The 17,305-nt window shown below is 35.6% G+C and overlaps 1 non-coding gene across 1 annotated transcript; it reads left to right on the top strand.

The window, feature by feature from the left end:
* The first annotated feature begins 14,509 nt into the window (after positions 1-14,509).
* Positions 14,510-14,616, top strand: LOC117126967. Its single transcript, XR_004449728.1, has one exon. It is a non-coding gene; the product is annotated as a small nucleolar RNA R71 (small nucleolar RNA).
* Positions 14,617-17,305: the final 2,689 nt, after the last annotated feature.

The raw sequence follows: 17,305 nt of genomic DNA, 5'->3' as shown, positions 1-17,305 counted from the left end.
GGGTATCCAAAATAGATTTATAGACTTATATGTATTAATTATTTTTAGATTTTATATATATAAAACATCCAGAATATATATGATACTTTTGAGTTTGCTTTAATGCTTGAAAATATATACAAATAATCAAACGTAAATATCATAAATAGTTAAAATATACTCAAAACTCCAAAAATACTTAAATAATTATTAATTCTCTATCCAAATATTTAAACCAAACCTATTTAAATTGATTATCCAAATCCGAACCAAATCCTCAAAAATCTGAAATGAACACAAAATCCCAAAAAGACCCGAAAACGAACCCGAACGCCCACCCCTAATCACTATTATATATATATATATATCCTATATGTGTCATCATAGGTTACAAAATATGTGTTATCATATAATTAATCGTATTTTATACGTACCATCAAATAAGTTTTCTTATAATTAATAATATTTTATACGGACAATCATATAAATAATTACATATATTATATTTTAAAATTTAATGTGAAATATAAAAACCATAATTTAAGTTGGTGTTTGAGATTGGGCTTTGTCTTGTATTTTTCTTATATATATTGAAAACATTTTTATAATAGTTATTAGAAAATATGTTAGTAAAAATCAAATTTTGAATATATATATATATATATATATATATATATATATATATTTGAATGAATTTTTGATATAAATCAATTTTAAATTATTATTTTGATTTGAATATATTATATATCAAATAACATAGATTCATTACTTTTTAATATAATGTAATGTACTTCCAATTTTTAGTAGTATAAGCCCATTATTTGTTTTCCTAACTTACTATTATCCATGTTTCCAAACAATATATATGTTTCCATTTATGTTTATTATTGAATATATGTTTATTTTTGAATTTTGAATATATGTTTATTTTTGAATGAATTTTTGATATAAATCAATTTTAAATTATTATTTTGATTTGAATATATATATCAAGTAACATAAACCCATTATCTTTTAATATAATGTAATGGACTTCCAATTTTTTAGTAGCATAAGCCCATTATTTTTTTTTCTAACTTACTGCTATCCATATTTCCAAACAGTATTATTTTTAACTACTATCCATATAGCCAAACAATCTCAATGTGTACTTCAACTTTAATAATATAGATGTGCACTCTTTGGCTGATTCCCAATGGCACCAATGGTTTGCTGGTGAGATACGTGTTCATACGTAGGATGGATTGTCTGAGAAATCCCCAATATATTAGTTTTGGAACATTACGACGTTTTTGTAGCCACGTGTTATCATTGGGATGATTTTTAGAATCCTTAGAAAAATAACTTGGTTCGTATAAATATATATTATATTTTTTTATTAAACTAACTATCAAATTGATTAATAGTGTACAAAAGAATATTTTTCTTTCCTTAAATAAAAGCTACATAATTACCTAATATGATGAACATATATATAACAATTAATTATTATGAATAATACATATTTGATAACAAATTTTGTATCCTCTCTTTTTTAATTTTATATTATTAAAAGAAATTAAACAATCACATTAAGCATATAATAAAAATTTTGGATTTTTATCTAATATGTTATATTTTGAATTTTTTTAAACGGCTATAAATTATTAAAAATGATAAAAGTCCTACGTTGAAAATTTTGTGATGAATGATTTAATTTTTTTGTTCAAGCAAGATACAAATGATCATATAAATATGAAGTCTCATTAATAGATAGTAATATTATATATATACATATATCATTTAAATTAAATTATAGAGTATTTAAAAATATATAATATGTTAATTTCAAAATCTGCAGTGAAAAATTATTGAGATCTTAATACTATAATTTTGAAATTTGTATTGAAAAATCTCACATTAAAAGTTTTGTGATTAACAGTTTAAATTTTGTTACAGCAAACATACAAATGTTAATAAAATCATATGAGTAGGAAGTATAAATATAAATATCTTATCTATTAAAAAAGAAATACCATTTTTATCTACTACAAAATAGTCATACTAGAAATCTAGGTCCAATTATTTTATTGTTTATAGTTTATTTAATGTATAACATTTCTAAATAATTATAAGAATATTAATAACAAATCCATTTTAACTATAAATTTAAATTTTATTTTTAGTAATAACAAAATCTGTTGAAGAAAAATCTAACAAAATATTTTTAAAAATTTAAATATTCTTTTAATTAATGCATTGATTAATTTCGCAATTAGTAGTATAATATTATCATAAATTAATTTTAATTAAATTTCTATTATAAACAAAATACTGAAATTATATGCTAATTTTATAAGTTGTATAAGTATATTCTACATTATATTAAAATAGAAGTAATTAATGAATTACATATTGAAATTTTTTTTTTGTGGAAACATATTAAAATTATGTTGAATAGGTAAACCAATACATTTTGAAAAATACTTTCATAAGATAAATAAATAAAATGTCATTCACGTTTAAAGTGACTAAAATATCATTCACGTTTTAAAATGATTAATATTCATAAATTATGTAATAATTTTTACAAAAAAATAAAATTGTTAACATATGTTAAATTTTAATATTTAGAACTATATATCATCTATTAAGTTATTTTTAAAATGACAGCAATATATTATCATAAATTATTATATACAGAATAATATAAAATTTTATATCTATAAATGAAATGTTACCCGCACGGTTGTGCGGATCAAAAACTAGTATTCTATTAAAACAGCAACATGATATGTTGTTTAATGTTTAGTCAAAAATTGTTTTCCTGAGATTTAAAATATAAATCTAATTATATAACAATAACTAACTATGCACGGTTAATACATATTTTGAAAAAATCTCCAAAATATTTGGACCAACTTCTCTCTATAGCTAAAATCTATCGGAGTACCTTTAATTTCAGAGAGTACAATTTCATATAAGTAAAAGTTTTGTTGTTCTAAAATGACTTTCGTTTCGTTTATAAGTACACATGCAGAACAATATAGGTTTTTTTTATATATAATGATTTATTGCTTTTGACGGAATAATATAGGTTTCGGTTATAAGTACATATACTTGACTAGGATTTGGTCCGGGCTATGCGTGGGAGTCTTCTTTAATTTTTAATCTTGAGTATATATTTTGTATGTATATTTTAGCATATAAACATTATAAGTTATTATTAAAATCCATGTTGTCTTACAAAATTGAATTTTTAAATTTTTTGTTATTGAAAATTATATGGAGAAATTTCAATTATTTCCACAAGTTTATTAAACATTTATAAACCCAATTGCAAACCCCTTAATACTAAACCCTAAACACTAATCACTAAAATCTAAACCCAAATCTTAGTATATTTTGGATTGAGGGTATTTTTGAAAAGTGGTACTTAAATTTTGGTATTTTTAGCAATATCTCAAATTATATATAAAATGATAATTTGTTGAACTTTAAAAATGGTTCTGTTCATTTTTATTTTTTTTATAACTTTTGTTCTGAATTAGTTTTAAGTAATTTAATGGACTCTTCTCAACCCCTTCCCCCAATTAAATCAACAACCCCAATTTAATCTTGAGTATATATTTTGTATGTATATTTTAGCATATAAACATTATACGTTATTATTAAAATCCAAGTTGTCTTACAAAATTGAATTTTTAAATTTTTTGTTATTGAAAATTATATGGGGAAATTTCAATTATTTCCACAAATTTTTTAAACATTTATAAACCCAATCCCAAACCCCTTAATACTAAACCCTAAACACTAATCACTAAAATCTAAACCCAAATCTTATTATATTTTGGATTGAGGGTATTTTTAAAAATTGGTACTTAACTGTTGGTGTTTTTAGCAATATCTCAAATTATATAAAAAATGATAATTCCTTGGACTGTAAAAATGGTTCTGTTCATTTATATTTTTTTTATAACTTTTGTTCTGAATTAGTTTTAAGTAATTTAATAGACTCTTCTCAACCCCTCCCCCCAATTAAATCAACATTACTATTTTTTGTTATGTTTTATTATCTTTTTTAACCAGCAGTTTACAAAAGTTGTAATATTTTTCTATACAAAGAAAACTTGTGATATACCATGGATTTTACTTACTTTCAGCCATGGTATATATGTGTGTTTAAGATATAATTATTATGTTTTGGAGTCTTTTTAGAATACTTACACGTTCAGGTACGTTCTGGAGAAATATGGTGATATAGGAGCCATTTGAGGTGCATAACTGCACATACGCGTCAGATGTTTAGCTATGGATGGATGCCTTACCACCGTTAGATCAAGCTCATCTTTTTACACAAGATAGAGATTTAAGTTAGCTTTCTAATTCCACCATTTTGAGGTCAATCAGCATCTTATAGTAGAATTTATGTATGTTTTACTTAAGAGTGGTCAGTTTGCCTCGCGAGAGGAAGCTGTCGAGGAGATGAAGGACTTTCGATCGATGAAACAGCATTGTCATCGATCGACGGTGATGCCAAAATATAGGCTGAGCATATTTTATGACCGACTGAAGTCCATAAGCCACACAAAGTTACCAAAATACCCATGGATGACCAGAAACCCTATTTATGTTATTTATAAGCAATTGTTGACGGCTACGCTATCTAAGCTTTCTTTCATTCATTGTTCTTAGTTAGAAGAGAAACAAGGAACTCTTTCAGAGTCCTCTTGGAACTCCTTTTGTTTTATCATTGCTTTTATCTATTCTATTCATCTATTCTTTCCCCTGTTCGGAAACTCGCTAGGCGTTCTTCGTACGCTTGGCTTGCGCCTAGCACCGAATGACAAAATCGGAGATTTTGTGGGGATTAATCGTCGATTTAGTTTTGCATATAAACAATATATTTGTTATCTAATACAAGGAAGATCTCTTGGCGTAGCGGTTTACCCTTCCTTTACGTTGGTAACAACCCGAGTTTGAACTCAGGCGGACACGTTTTCGTACTATTTTAGTGTTTTAAGTTTAATGAAGGACAATTTTGTCATTTGGTAGTCGTCTTCTTCTTTTCATTTTTAGGGTTTTCTGCAGTTAAACTCGACGGCTTTGCAAATATGACGAGTTTTACATCATTTTTCATCATTTTTTCTGCTATTTGCAATAAGGTCTATGAAACTTATGTATATCAACAGATTTATAAGCTAAAAACGGATAAAAACTTAAGCTTTTTTCGAGATTCCGATTTTTTCACCGAATCACTCCAGTTCGCCACGCTTGGTGGCTGAGTTATGATTTTCCGGCGATTTTGCGGTCTTAGGCGGCGCGTTTTAGAACAAGAATTCTTTCTATGATTTTTTGTGACAACTTCATGTCTGAATAGATCCACCTGTTAGGTTTGGGGTTTAGATAGTTATGAGGGATTAGCCCAACTATAGATTGCTAAGTTATGATATTAATCTGTAGGATTATCATTAATGTCTGATCCTAGATTAGCTACCTAGAACTTGCCCTTAAATTGTTAGATATAAGCGATAGATTTCATCTCATCCTGAAACCATTCTAATTGAGCTAAGACTTGCTAGAGTAGGACGAGAGCTGATCTAGTGAGCTTAGTGAGCATATTCAACCCGCGCATTAACGCATATTCAAATAGAATAATCGGTCGACGTTTCAATTAGTGTATCGATCGATATTCCTATAGAATCATCGATCGACACTGGTCAACAAACAAACCTAGAAAGCGAGAGCCTAGTGGTCTGTTTATAAGTGTTGAGCTCTATAATATCATGCATACAACTTGTTAGGCATCTGTAGGATAATAATCCTGATTATCTGAATAGAAACCCTAGATCTAGCAACCATCCTTCCATCAAACCCCAATCAATAAATCGAGCAATTAACTTGCTCAAAAACTTGTCTTTTACATTTAATAATAACCAACCTAGCTTAATCAACTTAATTAGATTTATTAGGTTCTCTAGCTCCCTGTGGATTCGATCCCTAAGTACTACAACTCGACCTCTTATTTGAGAGAGTATAAATTACTCCTTAGGGTAATTAGAGTGATATCAAATTTGACACCGTTGCCGGGGAGCTTTGATCGCCGTTAGATCTTGTTTAGTTAGATTTAGTATGGGTTTTATTACTGTTCAAAGAAAAAATGATAAAAAAAAATTTCTTCTGTTTCGGGTACATACATCTTAGTACCAGGAACATCAATGAAGAGAGGATTTCTAGATTCTTCAAAGAAGGAGCTTGCTGATTCACGCACTATCCGTAAGTCTACGAGGGAAGAATCGGTCGACACCCTCCAAACAGCATCAATCGACAGCGTGAACCAAGCATCGAACGACATTATCCAACTTGTGTCGAACAACTCTGTTCACCACGGTACTGTTCACTCCAGTAATGTTCATTCCGATATTGTTCATCAAGGTACTGTTCATCACGGTATTGTTCTTCTCGACACTATTCATCTCGCGTCGATTGACACTGTTCATCCACCGTCGATTAATATTGTTCATCTCGCGTCGATCGACACTGTTCATCCCGCGTTGATCGACACTATTCATCCCGCATTGATCGACAAAGTTCATCCCGTGTTAATCGACACTGTTCATCCCGCGTCAGCCAACACTGTTCATTCCACGTCAATCGACACTGTTCATTCGGGCACTGTTCATCCAAAATCCGGTGAAAAACGACACCACTTGTGGGGAGACAGAGAAGATCGAAGTGCTCATTCTTAAAGTCGAAGGGAATGAGATGCTTAGAGACGAAGAAGGTTGCACTCGCAACAGCGCATGACAATTAATTAATGCTCAAGGTGCGGTGATCCCTGATGTGATTGTTGTTGCTGAGATGAATGACTTTGACCTGAGCCGAGAGTGGTATGATTAGGTAGGTCAAGACCCATGAAAGATCGAGTTTTCCTTAGAGCATTGCAGACTTGACCCATAAGAGCATTGATATATCAATTTGTGATCCTACCTCAAATGGAGATAGATAAATTACCGTGGAAGATTTCTTGGAACCAGACGAGTTCTTAGAGTTGGAGGATGGAGAAAAACTTGAAGACTTGGATTCGAGTAGGGAAGTCACTATAGAAGACTTCTTAGAGCTGGAGGAATGGCTTGAAGATATGGATCAGAATTCGAAGAGGAAGATTGATGACGATCAGTATACTTCGAGAGGAGATCTAGAAACTTCACCAAAGGCTAGCACCGATCGATACCAACCTGAAAGACGTTTGAAAACAGCAGGGACTCACATAATCTTAAACTTAGAATCAACACCTTAGACAGTCTTATTCTCAGAAGCACACTAAACCATATCCTAATCTAGCAACCAAGTTCATCTAGTCAACAACTTAGCAAATTGATAGACCATATATTTTACCCATTTTTAATCACGGTCTATAAGTGTTTTAAAGTGTATTAAGATACTATTATTATGTTTTGGAGTCTATTTAGAATATTTACAGGTTCAGGGACGTTTAAGAAAAATATGTTGGTTTTGGAGTCTTTTGGAGCCTTTGGAGGTGCAGAGTTGCACAGGCGCGTCAGATGTTTAGCTATGGATGGAGACCTTCCGACCGTTAGATTGATCCCATATTTTGACACAAGATAGCGCTTTGAGTTAGCTTTCCAATGCCACCGGTCTCAGGTCAATCAGCATCCTGTAGCAGAGGTTATGCCCGTTTTACTGAAGAGTGGTCAGTCTGCCTCGCGAGAGGAAGCTGCCGAGAAGAGGAAGCCGTGTCGATCGATGCAGCACTCTGCACGTCGATCGATGGAGATCCCAGATCGTGGGTCTTGTATATTTTATGACTGCGTGAAGCCCTAGGAGCCACAAATTACCAAAATGCCCTTGGACGACCAGAAACCCTATTTATGTTATATCTAAGCCATTGTTGACGGCTACGCTTTTTACAGACTTTCATTTCCATTGTTTCTCTGAGAGGAGAGAAGGGAGGAACTCCTATCAGAGTCCTCCTGGAACTCCATTGGTTTTCTTAATCATTTCTATTTCAGTTTTACATCTATTTCATCTATGATTTCTATGACAAACTTCATGTCTGAATAGATCCACCTGTTAGGTTTAGGGTTCAGATAGGTTTGTGGGATTAGCCCCAAACTATAGATCTGCCTTGTTGTGATATTCATGATAGATTTGTATTCATTGCTTGTTTTAGAGTAATTAACTAGAACTTGATCATAGGATTGCATACTCAAGCACCCTTGTTATCCCATCATGACATCTATCTATCATATTAGGACTGCTAGAGAGGGCTAACCGCCAATTTAGTATCTTAATAGGGCATTTCATACTCGCGCATAGGCCTGGCTAGAACCCGTCGATCGATGTTCTCAACTGACTATCGGTCGATGTAGGCAAAGGTGTATCGGTCGATGTCCCAATAGGACCATCGATCGACACTCTTTCGTGTCAACATACTAACCGTTGAGACACGAGATCTAGCTTGTTAACCAGTGAAACATGCGACAGCTGATCACTGAGTTAAGCGGTTGAGCTCTAACATATCTTGCATGCAACAAATAGGTACCTATAGGAATTATAATCTTCAACACCTGAATAGAAACCCTAGATCTATCAACCATCCTTCCATCAAACTACTCCTTGCCAAGCTGAACAATTACCTTGTTCATCTTGTTTATTGCTTTATTTATTACTTGCTTTATTTACTGCTTTAAAACCTATTAGCCTAGCTTAATCATATAACTGTTAGATCTAATCGGTTCCCTAGCTCCTTGTGGATTCGATCCCGAAGTACTATAACTCGACCTCTTTTGATGAGAGTAACACTCTTTAGGGCAATTTGAGTGATATCACAAATCATGACTGATAGTCCCCTCTACCAACCTCAATTCTTACATAAATAAAGTGTAAGCTTTACCTTGTGGGTATCGATCACAGGATGCAAGGATGCTCAAACAAGTATCTGGACCTGCAGGTAAACAATAGTTCATATCCTCTCTCTCTCTCTCTCTACTAATTCTCTCTCTCAGTCAAAGTCTGCTTATATTGCAAGATCATTGACCAAGATTGGAAACGGTTCCATGAATCAAGCTTTAATGAGTTTAACCACCAAATTCTGTTCACTTCTTTTTTACTTATATCCTAGGATTATTTATGAAGCAAGCCTTAATGGTTGTAGCCACCAAATCCTGTTATGATCATTTACCTATAGAATTCTTATGAAGCAAGCCTTAATGGTTGTAGCCACCAAGTCATGTTCAAATTCTTTCCAAATAAATTAATAATATATATATTTATATAATTTTTTTTTATATATATAAACTATATCTTTAATCTATAATTTCGAAAATATATAGAGAGAGAGAAAGGGTGATAAATCTACACAAGGCTTTACCTTCCAGACTTGTTTGAAGAATCCGATCCCATGTATACCAAACTCCAAGACAAGCAAAGTTAAGCTCAATTAGGTTGGAGGTCAGCTTTGGTTCCTTCAAACACTCTTAACAAGTGTAACATAGTTGACAGGTTGATCCACTTTGGTATCTTTAGTACTACCTGCAACAAGTAAGTTTAGAATGGTGTGGTTTGATAACAAGGACAATCAATAAGTTCATCATCCCCTCCTTGACTCAATAAAAACTTTTTGAATTTTTTTTTAATAAGACTTATAAATAAACTACTATCTGCATGTAGCTTTTTGTCTTTCCTTTGGACTAGAACTGCTCCTACAGCGAAATCGCTCGGATCGCACATAATTTCAAAAGGAAGATTCCAGTCAGGTGCTTGTACGATGGGGGTAGTTATCAGGGCTTTCTTTATCTCCTCAAAAGATTTTACGCATTCTGATGTGAAGTCGAATTTAACTTCTATACAGATGAGGGAGGTGAGAGGTCTATCAATTTTGCTAAAATCTTGTATGAACCTCCTGTAGAATCCGGCATGCCCGAGAAAACTTCTCACATCTTTTACGTTGGTGGGTGCAGGCAGGCCGGTCATTACCTCAATATTTGCCCGATTTATTTTTATACTAGCAGCGGACACTTTATGTCCTAGGACGATTCCATCGTTAACCATAAAGTGGCATTTTTTCCCAATTTAGAACAAGGTTCTTTTCTTCACATCTTGCCAGGACTTAACATACACAGATAAATCATTCATGTGGGAACCGAAATTCGCACTGTCGATTTCCGTTTAAATAAGGAAATTAGGAAAACCCTAATTTCCCAGAGGACCCGGATCTCTGCGAGAGCCAACGACAAGTAACCAAACTAATGCGGAAAATATGAGAAAACATGATAAAACGAATTTACAAAGAAAGTAGATCTTATTTCGAATTCGCGTAAGAGCGTTGCGATCATTACAAGAGAATACAAAGGCTTTGGCCGCAGGGGCCGTCAGCGAGTTACCTAGTTCTAGCAACATAAAACCCTAATCCTAGTTGAGTCGCAGCTCGATAACAAAGGACGAAAAAGATATCTAAAAGGCTTAGATTGATTTCGGACTGAATCTTGTTAAAGGCTGCCTACGTACCCCTTTCGAGGATCAAGCCGAACGTTGTTCAATTGATAGAGCTGGACAAGAGATCGAACTGCCTGGGCGAGTTCGTCTAGTAATTGAGTGCCAGTCATAGAAACCGAACTTGTCGAGAATAAAGCGTAAAGTTTCTAAGTGCAAAGAATTCCGAGTCTAAAAAGTTCTCTCTCTCTTGCTCCTCGCCTAGGACTCCTTATATACTAGCTCCAAGGTCGGTTTACGCTTTTACTCTTCTGCCCTTAAGCCGTCATAGCATAAAAATGGAGATATTCCATTTTTCCCGATCTTCACAATTATCTTCAAAACTTCCGTATTTATCCGCGGAAACTTGACATTTATCCTTCCTTGTGGACCAAGCGTAAACCAGTCTGTGGTTTACGGGCTTTTGGTTAGGAAAATCATAGGATGGGCCTCGAGTCGTGTTTTAGGTCCCTTTGGGCCGTCTTCCGACCCGACACGTTTCCTACGAGTTTTCCGCGGTTTCTAATCCGCGAAGTTTGATCGATGAATTAGAATGGCGGGAAACATGGACTGAGCTTGCTACGGTCTTCGGGAGATAGCATTCGAAGGTTTTGACGAGAATGCAAGAACTGGTGTCATATTGACGTTCAGAAAGGTTCAATCGCTACACAGCGACCGAAATTTGGCTCGAGCCCGGTCGCTTCGTAGCGACCGAGCGGGACGATCGCTCGTTCGCTACGTAGCGACCGAGCTTTGGCTTGAGCTCGGTCGCTACGTAGCGACCGAGCGGGACGATCGCTCGGTCGCTACGTAGCGACCGAGCTTGGCTGAGCTTGGTCGCTACGTAGCGACCGAGCGGGACGATCGCTCGGTCGCTACGTAGCGACCGAGCGGGACGATCGCTCGGTCGCTACGTAGCGACCGAGCTTTGGCTCGAGCTCGGTCGCTACGTAGCGACCGAGCGGGACGATCGCTCGGTCGCTACGTAGCGATCGAGCTTTGGCTCGAGCTCCGTCGCTACGTAGCGACCGAGCTTGGCTCGGGCTCGGTCGCTACGTAGCGACCGAGCTTGGCTCGAGCTCGGTCGCTACGTAGCGACCGAGCTGTGTGCATGCTTGGTCGCCGCGTATCGATCGAGCTTGGCTTGTCCGCGGTCTGATTTCCATACTCGAGCTTGTCCGCGGCCGATTTGGATACATGTCCGTTTCCTTCGGACAATCGGTATTTAGTGGTTCGATTGAGATTTGGACGATATTTTACTGCAAGGCTGTTCGTAAAGATATCTTTACGAAGATTACTTTTCGTAAAAACGGTTATGCTGACTTTTACGGACTTTCAGGCATTGATTCCGTCGTGACCGATTTTGACCCCAACAATTCATAAAAATTTCCATGAAGTCCTCAATCATGTCTGTGAAGATTGACATCATGCAACGTTGGAAAGTGGCGGGAGCATTACAAAGACCGAAAGGCATTATGTGGTATGCAAATGTTCCGTTAGGGCATGTAAAAGTTGTCTTTTCTTGATCGTCAGGATGTATAGGGATTTGGAAAAATCCGGAGTAACCGTCAAGAAAACAATAATATTGGTGATTTGCCAATACTTCTATTATTTGATCAATGAAGGGTAAAGGGAAGTGATCTTTCCTTGTGGAAGCGTTCAACTTCTTATAGTCGATACACATCCGATGTCCGCTGACAGTTCTCGTTGGGATGAGTTTGTTTTTATCATTCTTTGCCACAGTGATTCCGCCCTTTTTTGGTACGATTCACGAGGCTAACCCAACTGCAATCCGAAATCGGGTAATGACACCGGCATCTAGAAGTTTGATTATTTCCTTTTTAACAACTTCTTTCAAGTTTGGGTTTAGCCGCCTTTGGTGTGACGATTTTGAATTGTCTTCTAGGTGAATCTGGTGCATGCACAGATCTGGACAAATACAAGGAATATCATCGAGAGAGTATCCGAGGGCTTTCCTATATTTTCGCAGCTTGTTTAATATCAACACAAGTTCTCCGTTGGTAAGGTTGGCGTTCACGATTACGGTGTATGAATCTTTATATAGATAAGCATATTTGAGTCCAGGAGGTAGTTGCTTTAACTCAATCTTTGGGGCTTTTTCGGGATCCCAATCTTCTAAAGAAGATGGTTGTTGATCGACAGTTTTTTTTCAATATCGATCAATGTTGATTTCTGAAGCGTCATCCTCTATGTCATCAACATTTTCTACTTCCATACTTGCGTCCATCAATCGTGTGTATTCCTCATCTCTGCTGTCAACACTAAATTTCTCTTCTTCACTGGATGTAAGTACTTTCTCCAGGGGATCATCTGAGCACAAATCTATGAAAGATTCTTCAGCCAACTCAGAGATATCATCCACGTAGGAAGTTTGTTTATCGATCAAGGGTCGTCTAATCAGTTTTTCCATGTCGAAGGTCATCAGAATGTTTCCAATGTTTAGACATATCTTACCTTCTTTGACATCGATGATCGCACCAGCTGTAGCTAAGGAATGGTCTACCTAAAATGAGGGGATCTTTCGGTTCATTTTGGTATTTCAGTACAACGAAATCCGTAGGTACGTGACAGTTATTAATCTTTATTGGCATGTCGTCAAGTACTCCCTCAGGTATTCTAACGGATCTGTCGGCAAGAACTAAAGTTATTTTGGTAGGCTTGAACTTGTTGTATCCCAGGGATATCGCGACAGAATGCGGCATAAGGTTCACACTTGAACCTAAATCACAGAGGGATCGAGGAAAGCTCTTGTGTCGTATATTGCAATCTATAACAAAACTGCCCGGATCAGGTCTCTTAACCAGGGTTTCGCCTTGGATTATTGCACTTGCTTCCTCTGAAACCATCATAACGATGTGTTCAGTACCTGGGAAGTTGTTGGATACTATATCTTTTACATATTTCTTTATTGAAGACGAAACTTTTATGGCATCACTCAATGGCATTTCCAACATGATTTTATCGAATGCTTTCTTACAGATTGCCTTATCTAATTCTCGCTTAGTCTGCATCTTTTTAGGAGGAAAGGGCGGTAGAGTCTTATACCTCTCCTACACTGGTTCAGCAGGAGTTGAGCGTCGACCGATATCACTTCTAGTTTGTCGATCGATATTTACTGTAGTGGGTCGATCGACATTAGTTTCTTCTTGTTGATCGATTTCTAACTCTTCTTCTAACTCTACTTCTTCCTCCTCGAGATTGATGGCTGCATCCTCATTGTTGGACTGCTCAGTTTCCCGAGGTGTTTCAGACTCGGGGTTGGGACTATCGAGGCTTATTGGTCGTGACCTATTTTCGCCGGTTTTCTCAATGTGAGCATGTTTTCCGCTTTTTTATCTCTATTGTGCTTGGGTTGAGGCTTCGTCCGCTTCTTAGTAACACAACACTAATTTGACGTTTCGGATTTGCGTCAGTTTGCCCAGGGAGACGTCATGCCTCTCTTTTGATGGCGATCACGTTTTCCGTGACCTGACCGTCCAATCTCTTAATGTGTTCACTTAAAGCGTCGAATTTTCTCATTAGCTAACTGTAAATCATGTCTATCTTTCCGTTCAGGCCAGTGGCCATTTTGCTGTTCCCCGTGAAAGGTTGGTTTAATCTAAACTTTTCTCTGCCTCGGCATGAGCCAACAGTAGCATCATATTTTTTGGTAAAGCTATCGGGGTTAGGGATAGGGTACCTATCTTTCAAGGTTGAATTATCTACGAAGTTTACTCGTTGTTCTAATTCTAATCCATAAAGGGTATCATCGTCAATTTGGTATATCCCAAATTGGTTTTGTCCCTCTAGAGCGGAATGAAGTAAATCTAGAGATTCTTTAATTTTGGCTAAAGGTGACTCATCCATTAAGTCAACTCTCCTTTCTCGCTCTACATCCATCATTTCGTAGGATCTACCCATAGGTACATTCTTGATCAAACTCTTTGCCTCTTCAAGGTTCCTGGTATCGAAGTTCCCTTCATTGGCTGTGTCAAGCCTGATTTGGTAGTGCAAGTTAATACCTCCGTAAAAGGTATTAATGAGTTGTGGTTCTTGGTAACCATGGTGGGGACATTCAATTTGGTAACTCTTGAATCTCTCCCATGCTTTTCTGAATGACTCCCGTGGACCTTGACAAAATGTGGAAATTTTCTTCCTTACATCCCAGTAACGCGTCTCATCGAAGAATTGATTAATGAAGGTATTCCTTATCTCCTTCCAGCACGTTAGAGAACCCGTAGGTAGTTGGTCCATCCATTTTCTGGCATTGCCTTCTAAGGAGAATGGAAAGATTTTACCGTGATTGTACTCATCATCCATCATATCTTCTAAGTTCTAAGTGTTCGATGTGATCGTGTGGGTGCTCTGAGACGGTTCCATGGAAAGGGTTTTGACGTACCAAAAATAAATATTTGAGACTGACCCCGGATTTCCTGGTATCATCTTTTGGTAGTTTAATGGCGGACCTATTGGAATAGGTTCTGCCAGGGTTTAAGTAGTCTTGCAAGGGAAATTTTGTTTTACGATCTCTTTTCGATATCGGATTTATTTTAACAGTGATTTCAGTCCCCTGTTCATTGGTGATTTGGTTAATTGTGTTGCTTAGTTGACCTTTAGGTTTTCCTAGGACTACTCCCTCATTAGCATTATTGGTAAGAGGTAACTTACCTGCTTCCGGCGGGGTGTCGTCGATCGATGTTTGATGAGCGGCGTCGATCGATTTTTCTGTTGACTTGTCGCTCGATGCTGTTGTCATTTCGTCGATCGATATCTGGCCGAATTCCATATCTTCCATCTTTAAGTTCCTGTGTCAGCAGGAAAAGAGGGAAAACTTTTAGCAAATTTAGTAACGAAATCTACACTGAATTCTAAACTTAATCTAATGGTAATAAGAAAGAGTCCCCAGCAACGACGCCAAATTTGATATCACTCAAATTATCCTAAGAGTGAATTACTCTCTCAAATAAGAGGTTCGGATGTAGTACTTAGAGATCGAATCCACAGAGACTCTAGGATTACACAATAGATAATTGTCTTGAAATAAATCTAGATTAATTGGTTTATAAGTTTTAAAACAGTAAATGGATTGGTGAGCAAGTTTATTGCTCGATTGATTTATTTTGAGGTTGTTAACAGATGGGAGAAATAGCTAGATTAAGGTATGTTCTCAGGTATGATAAGTAATACTTGATATTAATTATTCTTCAACTCAAACTAAGATATAATCAATCTGAGTATCTAATCTGGATCTCGGATTTCAACACTCGTATGTTAATCACGAGAAAGTTACAATCGATAATTATTTACGAATATTGATTGATACACCTTTCAAAATATCGATTGACAGGGCTATCGCTGCGTCGGTCGATACTTCTTCCAGTAAGCTTTACGGATGTGTTTGATTTATATTCTCTACCTCACTAGACCAACTCTCGTCTGTATCTAGTCAGTTAGATCATGCTAGTTAATTTCAGGTATTGAGTCCAACAATGGCTTGATCTCAATTAATCCTAAAATCTAAGTTTAAAGGGTGATCAATCCCAAACTTAACTTTAAGCACAACTAGATGAAGAACTATATTTCTAAACACCCTAACAATTGTTGTTGTCAGTAATACATTTATCAACCTATTGAGAAACCTAAATCTAACAGTAAGGACTACTCAGACATATTCATGGAACACATAGTTATGATGGTCTGAATAATACTTAAATAAAATAAGTAAATAGAGTAAGCAACAAAATGAATGAAAGCAAGAGAATTCAAGATCTTCTCTATTTTGCAGTGTTGATCTATTTCTCAAATTCTAAGCTCTCACCTTTCAATGGTGGTTTCTTGCTTCCTCCAAATTAGGTCTAAAAAGGTCTCTAGGCCAGTCTTCCTCTAAAATGATACAAACCCCTAATAAATAGCCTAACAGCCAGCCATGAACTTAAAATGTAATTATTGAAACTTTTGTGAAAATTGAAATCTTCTAGTTTGTCATTAAATCTCGGGTGGCTTCGCTGTCGATCGATAAGAAAAGGTCAACATCGATCGATATTTGTTGGCAACCGTCAGTCGATATTTCTTGGTAACCGTCGACCATCTCCTATTTCCAGCAAAGCTCAAAAGATCTTCAAATAGTTCCAAATACATCATTTTCTTCTAGTTAGTATTTGAACCTGTAATTACTCTAAATAAAATTTATATAATAGTAAATATATCTTTAAATACTTATAAATCATGGCTAATAATGGGTAAAATCCATGGTCTATCAGTCTTTCGTCGGATGACTTCACTAGAAGTCTTCTCTCGCGGGCAAAGGTTTGACCAAAACCCAGAATTAAACTCGAGAAGACTTCTAAAGAAGTCTTTTTTAGAAGTCTTCTCATTGATGTTAAATGTTTTACTATTATTTTTCAATTGCAAAAGTAACCCACGCAGACATTTTCCGGCATTGAGAAGACTTAGGGAAGACTTTCAGAAGACTTCTGTAAAAGTTTTCTCCAGGAAGACTTCCTTAGAAGTCATCTACAAAAAGTCAAATTTCTGACCAATTTTGGCCAAATTTAAAAGTATCATGTTTATCCGAGAAGACTTCTTTAGGAATTTTGAATTTTTTTGTTTACAAAGGAAAGTTAGAAGACTTTTAGTGAAGTCTTCTATTAAAAACACACAAAAGGTCAATTGCAAGACTAACCTATGCATTGACCAGAAAACATCTAAAGAAGTCTTCTTCGTCGAACAGATCTGAAAAATAAAATATAGTTCGCGATTTCAAACCTTGAACTCGTGAGATGATTTGCGTGGTTTCTCCAATCACCCAGAACTTCACCACAACAACTACTTATGAACCTTATAGAATTTGTAA

The sequence above is a fragment of the Brassica rapa genome, chromosome A07 (genome assembly GCF_000309985.2).
Source record: "Brassica rapa cultivar Chiifu-401-42 chromosome A07, CAAS_Brap_v3.01, whole genome shotgun sequence".
In the NCBI taxonomy this organism is placed as follows: Eukaryota; Viridiplantae; Streptophyta; class Magnoliopsida; order Brassicales; family Brassicaceae; genus Brassica; species Brassica rapa.
The sequence above is the reverse complement of the archived record's forward strand: the minus strand, read 5'-3'. Positions and strand labels throughout refer to the sequence as shown.